This window comes from Hordeum vulgare, chromosome 2H, assembly GCF_904849725.1.
Source record: "Hordeum vulgare subsp. vulgare chromosome 2H, MorexV3_pseudomolecules_assembly, whole genome shotgun sequence".
Classification (NCBI taxonomy): Eukaryota; Viridiplantae; Streptophyta; class Magnoliopsida; order Poales; family Poaceae; genus Hordeum; species Hordeum vulgare.
Window position 1 is genome coordinate 607,282,899 of NC_058519.1, and position 9,969 is coordinate 607,292,867.

A 9,969-nucleotide genomic window follows, 5' to 3' on the forward strand; every position below is an offset into this window, starting at 1 on the left:
GCAGGTACTCTCGACTTGAAGAGACCCTCCTTCTGGATCGATACCTTGGTTCTCAAACTGAGGGAAATACTTACTGCCCCCGTGCTGCATCACCCTTTCCTCTTCAAGGAAAAAACCGACGCAAACAAGAGAAGTAGCAAGAAGAATTCCTAACGCCAAGGAAGGACTTTTGTTACCGTAGCAAGGCTCAAGGACGCTTGTTTATTTTTTAAAGGCCAACATCGCTCAGTTCGACTTCCTCAAGCCGGCTCCCCCGATGCGATCCGACTAGGCATTGCGTCGTGCCACGGGCCGACTGTACGTGAGACTGCAGCCGTGTGGGATCGAGAAGAGGCGTCTAGAGGTGGAGGGGGGGTGAATAGACTACTCGGGAAAAATAAAAAACTAACCCTTTTTCCAATTTTAATGGCTCGTAAGTTTTAGCAATTCTAGCAAGTCTAGCACACCCTACACATGCTAGTCTACGAGTATAGCAGCGGAAAGTAATCACATGCACATGTAAGTAAGGAGTAGAGATAGGAAGATCAAACACAATGAAGACACGAAGATTTTTTGCGTGGTTCCGATAGGTGGTGTTATCATACGTCCATGTTGATGACTACTTCAACCCTTCAAGGGTAATGGCTATGCGAGTCCACAAAGGGCTCCACCCACAAGGGGTCCATGAAGAAGCAACCTTGTCTATTCCATCATGGCTTACGTCTACGAAGTACTAGCCTCACTCGGGGTAGATCTTCACGAAGTAGGCGATCTCCTTGCCCTTACAAACTTCCTTGATCAACTTCACACGATTTTGAGGCTCCCAAGCGACACCTAACCAACCTAGGAGACCTCACTCTCCAATGGCAATAGATATGGTATGGATGACGAACTCCTTGCTTTAGTGATTCAAAAGATAATCTCGTCAACACTCAGTCACTCTCTCACAAAATTTGGCTTGATAGAAGAGATTGATTGGGTGGAAAGCAACTTGGGGAGGCTAGAAATCAAGATTCATATGGTTGGAGTGAAAGATATTGATGTCAACACATGAGTTGGTGGTTCTCTCTCAGAAAATAAATGGTGGAAGTGTTGCTTGTTCTGAGTGCTTTCTATGAATGAGAGGCAGGTGGAGGGGTATATATAGGCATCTCCAAAAATTCAATCGTTACAACATTATTTCCCAACTCGTTGTAACCGAAGTAAAAACTCGGTCGCACTAACTAGTGCAAAATGTCCTAAATTTTGGGGTTTTGGTGAGACCGATACAAAGAATCTCCATGAGACCGATTCGGTTGGCCTAGGCAGTTCCAGTGACTCGGTGGCACCAAAATGAAAAACTCAGAAATTCCATTTTTTGTCAAATGGATACCAGCAAGTGGTCCATGCTTTTCAGCTGGATCAAAGAGAATCTCGGTTGTACCGAGTTGCTAGGGTTTGGCTTGGGTTCTGTCTAAGGGAAACTCGGTGTGTACGATATGGAAATGTTGGTAGCAATGAATTTGACTTTAGGATTTTGGACAGAAAATTTTGTGGGAGAAACATTGAGGCTTTTGGTGGCTAATCTCTGAGCAGTTTGGGCAACGAGATCATCATAGATACATCATACCCTTTTAATAGTATTGCCTTTCCTATGGACTTAAATGTGATTTGTCACAAAAGATAAAATATAGAGTCTTGAAGCTTGAAGCTAATGCCAATAATGTTGCTTTCCTTATTGGGGATCCTCCTCCCAATTCCCGGCCCCTGCAATCTTTGGACTTAATCTGAAATACACTAGGTAGAACTGTTAGTCCAAGAGATAATGCATGTTGTCCTGAATTATCAAAACCTCCAAGGGAGCATATGTGCTTTCAATCTCCCCCTTTTTGATAATTGATGATAACATACAATCAAAGCTTCAATTAAAATAAGCAGTACTATATGATAGCTTTGAAAGACGTATGACTAAGACAGACTCCCCCTAAATGTGTGCAATTCCTTAGGAAATGGTTGCTTTTGGAATGCATGAAATAAACGTAGTAGAGATGACATGAAAAGTCATATGTACCTTGGCTATATGCATAAGATATATGATCATGAAATGTCTCCATGTTCAAGACTCCCTCTTGCAAATAATATGTGCAAGAAACAAGATATCATCTTGAGCATAGGTATGATGCATATACTTACCTTGAAGTGGTGGAGCATGTTAACTAGAGAAACACACTTGATAAAACAAGGTTAGGTAACACAAGAATATTTCTTTCATACAAATGCAAAGAACTTCAAGTTTGCCAAGATTTGAATGACACGTAGGAAATAATATTCTCTTAAGATTATCATGCCTCCAAGAACGTTTGTAAAACTTTCTCCACTGAATATGAATTTCCTTTTTACTCTCCCCTAAATCTTTAGCATGTAGATATTGGGAGTAGGTAAGGTGAGACAATTCTATAGAGTAAACACAAGATTCACACATGATCATAAGTACTATAAATCAAATCCAAGATACTCAGTATCTCTCTCTCTCATTTTAAATATATTGATTACGAGTTGAGTTGACCTCTCCCCAATAATGATTATCTTAGCTATAAGTTTGATATTTCTCCCCGCTGAAGCTTTGAATTAAAGCGTTCAACTTTTCTCCCCCTTTGGCATCAAAAGAAGGGTCAGAGGGTAAAGGATCCTAGGGAGTAAGGGTCATGGAGAGCTTTGTCTGAAAATGTCAAGATTTGGCAAAGAACACAAGTAGAAGCAAAGGTCGAAGGATCCGAGGTAAGTTTGATCGGTGGAACGGAAATAATAACAAGGTATTGAGTAATATCAGTGACGTCGAAGAGTTCCATGTCGGTTTATCGAAGAGATTCTAAGGAGTTTGTTTGCTACATAGGTGACGCCGAGTTCTCTACGTCGAAGGGTTCAAGCTGTAGTCAGAAACTTGGCAAAGGCATTCTTGGCCAATTTTGTCTATAAAAAATTTCAGAAAGACTTGACGACTTTCCAAGGATTTGCAATAAGATTTGCAATGAATTTTCAATTATATTTGCAATGAATTTTCAATAAGATTTGCAATTGTACTTGTGATCTGCATTGAGTTTTTCCATGAAGAACAGTTGGTGATGCAGCATAGTATAGATAAGTATTTCCCTCAGTGAGAACCAAGGTTATCGAACCAAAAGGAGGACCATGAAACCCTCATCTTCAACGCCTACATAAAAAAAGCAAACACATGCATCCAACGCAAGCAAGAGGGTTGTCAATCCCCTTGAACTCGTTACTTGCAAGCAGATAAGTAGTGTAGATAGATAGTTTAAATATATAAGTAAATGCAAATAATAAAAGTCAACGAGGAAATAATAGCGTTTGTAAATTTATATGTGAATAGACCAGGGGGGCATAGTGTTTTCTAGTGGCATCTCTCTCAAACTAGGCATACAGAGGGTAAACAAATTATTGTTGGGCAATTGATAGAAAAATGCATAGTTATGCAATATTTATTCACGGCAATGATCTTGTGTATATATGCATCACGTCCACAAGAAAATGGGCCAACTCCTACCTGGACCTATTACTATTACTCCATCCATCAACCGCTATCCAGCATGCATCTAGAATATTAAGTAAAACAGAGTAATTTTTGGAGAACAATGACATGATGTAAACAAAGTGAACACAATTAATATGAATTAACCCCATCATTTTATCCTTAATGGCAAGAATACAAAGACGTGTCTTATCACTTTCTGTCACTGGGATATAGAGAACCACCCGATTGAACCCACTACAACACACTCCTCTCACTGAAGAATGATTAATCTTGTTGGCAAAACCAAATCAATAGATCGTAGAGATGTACAAAGTTATAATAATCATGCAAATAAGAATCATATAATTCAGAGAAGACTAAAATGTTTTTCATGAATAATATTACAAAAACCCACAATTTCTCGGATCCCAACAAACACACCGTACAAAGTGATTACACCGATGACGTCTTCTATTCCGAAGGTGCCTACTACTATGTGGAGGCCGCTGACGACCAAGAATAGTTTAGGAGGTTCCCAGGTAGGAGGCCTCGCCTCGTTCGATCTTTGTATCTCTTGTGCTAGCCTTGTCTAAGGCATGGTCATGTTTTATGTGTGTACTCAGATATTTGTTGCTTCCGCTGACTCTTGTGTTTTACGAGCTTCTGTATTCTAGCCCTCGAGCCCCCTGGCTTGTAATATGAAGCTTGTATGTTTTTATTTGTGTTTAGAGTTGTGTTGTGATATCTTCCTGTGAGTCCTTGAGCTTGGTCGTATGCATTTGCGTGTATGATTAGCGTACGATCAAATCGAGGGCGTCACGTTCTTTACATATGATGGAAATGCAGGATATCTCTGGCGGAGAATATGATTACACCTAATACACACACACACACACACTTTTTTATGCACCCAGGGTGAAGAATAGCTTATTTCTCACCTTGGCCATTTGACTCAAACAAATCAAACACATAATGTAACTTTCTAGCAGACATGTTATAAAATTACCTTGATTCCTGTTGTAAAATTATCTCACTTCTATTGTAAAATTATGACAACATCCTTTAGTGAGATATTGATACGTCACATTTTCATTCCGTGCAGAATGTAATTTTATAGCATGCATGTTGTAAAATTACTTCACTTTCTTTTGTACGGTGCTAGACCAAGCTCCTTTTCATAGTGTAATATTACCTAAAATGAGTTTGAAAGGACGTGGATGTCGCCTAGAGGGGGGGGTGAATAGGCGCTATAAAATAATTATGGTTTAGGCTTGAACAAATGTGGAATAAAACTAACGTTTAATTTGTCAAGCACAAAACCTACAACAACTAGGCTCACCTATGTGCACCAACAACTTATGCTAAGCAAGATAAACAACTAAGTGATAGCACGATATATGACAATAAACAATATGGCTATCACAAAGTAAAGTGCATAAGTAAAGGGTTCGGGTAAGAGATAACCGAGGCACGCGGAGATGATGATGTATCCCGAAGTTCACACCCTTGCGGATGCTAATCTCCATTGGAGCGGTGTGGAGGCACAATGCTCCCCAAGATGCCACTAAAGCCACCGTAATCTCCTCACGCTCTCGCACAATGCAAGATGCCGTGATTCCACTAAGGGACCCTTGAGGGCGGTCACCGAACCCGTACAAATGGCAAACCTTGGGGGCGGTCACCGATACCCGTACAAATTGCTCGGGGCAATCTCCACAACCTAATTGGAGACCCCGACGCTTGATCGGAGCTTTACACCACAATATTTGAGCTCCGAGACACCACCAAGCTTCTAGGACGCCAAAGCATCTACGAAGAACAATATCTAGGGTACTAAGTACCAAAGGTAATAAGCTTCTCAAACTTCACTTCCACGTATCACCGTGGAGAACTCAAACGATGCAACTAATGCAATGGCAAGGGCACACGGAGTGCCCAAGTCCTTCTCTCCCAAATCCCACCAAAGCAACTAATGCTAGGGAGGAAAATGAGAGGAAGAACGAAGAAGGACACGAAGAACTCCAAGATCTAGACCCAAGGGGTTCCCCTCACTTAGAGGACAAAGTGATTGGTGGAAATGTGGATCTATATCTCCTCTCTCTTTTCCCTCAAGAACTAGCAAAAATCATTGGAGGGATTGAGAGTTAGCAAGCTCGAAGAAGGTCAACAATGGGGGAAGAACACGAGCTAAAGATATAAGGTTCAATGGGGAAGAAGACCCCCTTTTATAGGTGGGAAAAAATCCAACCGTTAAGCCTCACAACCCGCACAAAGCGGTACTAGTGCTCATGGGAACGGTACTACCGCTCGGTAGGTTCACCAACCATGCTGAGGCCACGAAAAACAGTCCGACGGAGCGGTACTGCCGCTCTTGGAGCGGTAATACCGCTAGGGAGCGGTAGTAAAAAACTACTACCGCTCCGGGGGCGGTACTACCACTACAAGAGCGGTACTACCGCTAGCACTAGGAGCGGTACTACCACTGGATACTGAAACTGCTGTAACTTTCGCATACAGACTCCGAATTCAATGAAACCAAGATTATTGGAAAGCTAACGACATGGGCTAACACAATCTTGATAGAAATATCAATAAGAAGAAAGTGAGAAAAGTCCCATAAGAAAATGGTGAGAACCCTTCTTCGAATAAGACCGGTAAAAACTCTCAACATCGAAAACATCATAGAAGATGCATATGGACTCCGTTTTAAATGAACTAGAGTGTGTCATGAAGATGACCATAAGCTCTAAAACTCAAAAAGAGAAATACGAAACAAGAACCAAGAAGTATGATGCAAGGATGCAAATGTTTTGAGCTCTCAACGAATGATACGATCAAGCTACTCACTTGAGAGCCCCCCTTGACAGTACGACAATCTATCCTAAAACAGAAAACCTATCAAGGGCAAACCTATACCTTGCACATCGTCCTCTTGAGCTAGATGACGATGATCTTGGCTTCCTCAAGATGGACCACCTTTCTTGCTTGCGTTGGCTTGATGAAGACTAGTTGATTGCTCCGCCATACACACTCTGGGTGAGCCGCTCTTCAGCATATCTTCACAAGTCAATTGCCACCATCCTCCACCACTTGACGTCATCCTCCATGGGTTGTATGAGATCTTCCTCTTGACCCAAGCCCATGGAAACACACCTAACGCCACATATAACTCTCACGAAGACCATGGGTTAGTACACAAATACGTAATGGACAATGCTTACCATACCAAGGGATCACTTGATCCCTCTCGGTACATCTTGTACGCTTTGTGTGTTGATCATCTTGATTTACTCTTTGTCTGACGATCTTGATCAACCTTGTGTCTCTATGACCATTCTTTGGATAATACCTTGAATACCACCTTGGTCATCATATAAACTCCTTGAACCCAACAGATGGACTTCAAGAAGTGCATATGGACAAATCCTATAAATATAACTTAAGGCAATCATTAGTCCATAGGAATTGTCATCAATTACCAAAACCACATATGTAGATATATGCTCTAACAATCTCCCCCATTTTGGTAATTGATGACAACCACTTCAAGAGAGTTTATATAAGGAAATAAGCATAACTAAGCGTACACATAGAAAGCAATAATGCATGCGTGCAAGATGTAAATGCTTACACAATAAAAGCAAAACCCTCTAAACATATCCAAAGTAAACTCTCTAAACTTCTCGACCATTGGCATCGATTGCCAAAGTGGATGAAAAGTTTAGAAAGCCAATATATTTGGTGGTCCTCCAAAAAGTGTGTACTTCTCAACAAATGAGTGCAAAGAAATACACAAATACAATGAAAGTAGTTGGAGGAAAACAAACTATATTGAGGACCCAAAGATTGCAAATAAAAGGATCGTATGCCACTAAGGCATACAAAAATAGAGGCAAGCAATCAAAAGATACCAGATGGAACAAACAACCATATGGTCCTTCGAACCACATGAATAAAAGATATTATGATAAAGGCAACAGAGTGTTTTATCAAAACTAGAGAAGCTCCCCATGATTTGTGCACTAATAAGAGATTTTTGTATTTTATACTAGTGCACAAAATAGGATCGTTGCTCCCCCAAAATTAATAAAAACACACAACGAGTGCAAGAAGATAAATGAGACAATAAGCATATCACTTGCACAAAACAAATGGTTGAGCAACATGTAAAAGAAGCAACTTAAGAATAGGATCAACCAAAATAATGTGTGTGAGTCATGGCAAAGCACTTGAGAAGACTAAGATAAGGATGAGCATTACTCATCAACATAGTCTTGATGAAATGAGACACAAAGTGCAAGACATATCATTCCCACACACACATACTAGAAAATGGGTTCACAAGCTTACTATTAAACAAAATAAGAACCAACGCTTGTGACAACCCATGGTGAAGATAAGAAATAAGAACCTTGTCAAGAGGAGGGATACCAATCGAAATGGCAAAACCCTCATCAAGACAAGCATGAGGAAAAATAATCTTCACGGCAAAAGAGTGCATCAAGATGTAGGAAAATAAGATACACACTCAAGACAAATCCTTTCACGAAGCCACCAAAAATTGAAAATGGAAATGCAAGGGTGGACGTGAAAGAAAAGAGGATATCAATTAGAGATGTAACTTCTCTCATGTGTAAAAGATTCTAAGTAGAAGACAATCATGATGATATATATCCACAAAGAAGGATGTACACACGAAATGGTTACAAGAAGGAACAAACAAGATATCCGAAAGGAAGTCATAAATATATCAATAAGATCTTAGCTTGGAAGCAAGCACATGGCCTAATATTTTCTTATTGTACAATATGAACTTCCAACATACGAACATCAAAGACATCCCAACTAGCAATAAGACATCATCGTTTGGATGCTTTGAGAAAGGAAACAAGTACTACAAGAACGAATCAAGAGATTCATGCCATGATGCAACCTGGAAAAGAAAAGACAGGTTTGGGCCTTTGCAAGAAATGAATGCATGAAGTAGATACTTGTTACCGAGACAACATTGGATTGATGTAGTAGATAGTTGTTCGTTGATCATCCTAACTTGGATCCAATAACCACATGGTCTCAACACCTTCCTTATAGGTGAGCCGAGCATCCAACGCATCTCCAATTGTTCCTAGAACAACAAAACAAACAAAATGGTGCCCAAGCTCATTGGGACCAAAGAGTTAGAAAATCAACAATACATAGGACAAACTTCACATAAATATGTGCACATATATGTGAATTTGAATTTCATGCACACTTTAGCCAATTTATGACAAGGTGGAGTTTCCCCTATATATTGGGTCAAAGAAAGAAAGCAAGCAAAAGAAGCTATATATAGTAAATATGCATGCTCAAGGCTTTCAAGAATCAACTCAACACAAAGTTGATAATACACCAAAAGACAAGGTATCAAGTGATAATAAGATACCAATCGAAAAACTATCACTTGAAGGATATCAATTAAAAGATACCTCAAGGAATGAGATATCCATTTACACATGCCAAATAAAAGGAAACAAGATACCAATTGAAGGAAAACAAACACGAGGTATATAGTTTTCAAAAGAGAGCTAGGTTCCAACAAACCAAACCCTCGACAAATTTTCATGATGGCACAAAGCATCATTAAGAGCAAGACTTGCCTCCCATCAACACACACTTGATTGGGATCAAAATATTTTATGATGGGCGAATAAAGAGAGTGTTCTAAAGAAAATAGGATAGCTCCCCCAAGGGATGTGCATTATATAGAATTTGCATTTAAATACAAAATGCACAAGATGGGATCATCACTTTCTGTATATCTATAAAAACACTAGACATGTTAAAATAGATCCACAAGAGGCAAGGAAGACAAACGAAACACAAAATCCAATGTAAAGACGATTAGCAATTCCTACCACATGATGGGAATACCAATTGTCAAGGACAAGAAGTATTTTGGAAATCATACTCATTGGTAGATCGCAAATATATCCAAGATCATCTTTACCCATAAAACGCAAGCAAATGACACTTGTAGAGCAAACATGCCACCTAGAAACAAGATAATTTACAATATCAACACTAAGTGGCAATACCTCAAATGTACACATTCTCTAGGCTTTTAATATTCACATAGCATATTACTCCTCCATAATGTGATAACCCAACAATATTAACAAGTGGCAAATTAAAACCAACAAGAGATAATTAATGGACCATATAGAATTTGAATTTCTCATGAGGAAGACATACCACATAGAAACTATATAATCTTGAAATATCAATCCTAAGTGGTATTCCCCATGTATATACATTTATAGGATTGTGAGGTGTGCAAAGCACATCACTCCCCCACAATGGGATAATCCATTAATCTCTCACAAGAGCCAACAAAGATACAAACAAGATGCAAAAAGGCTCAATACAAGACTCCCATGTACATGATATGCAAACCAACATACACATACTCGATTACTCAACATAAGCAAGTTAGAAGCACA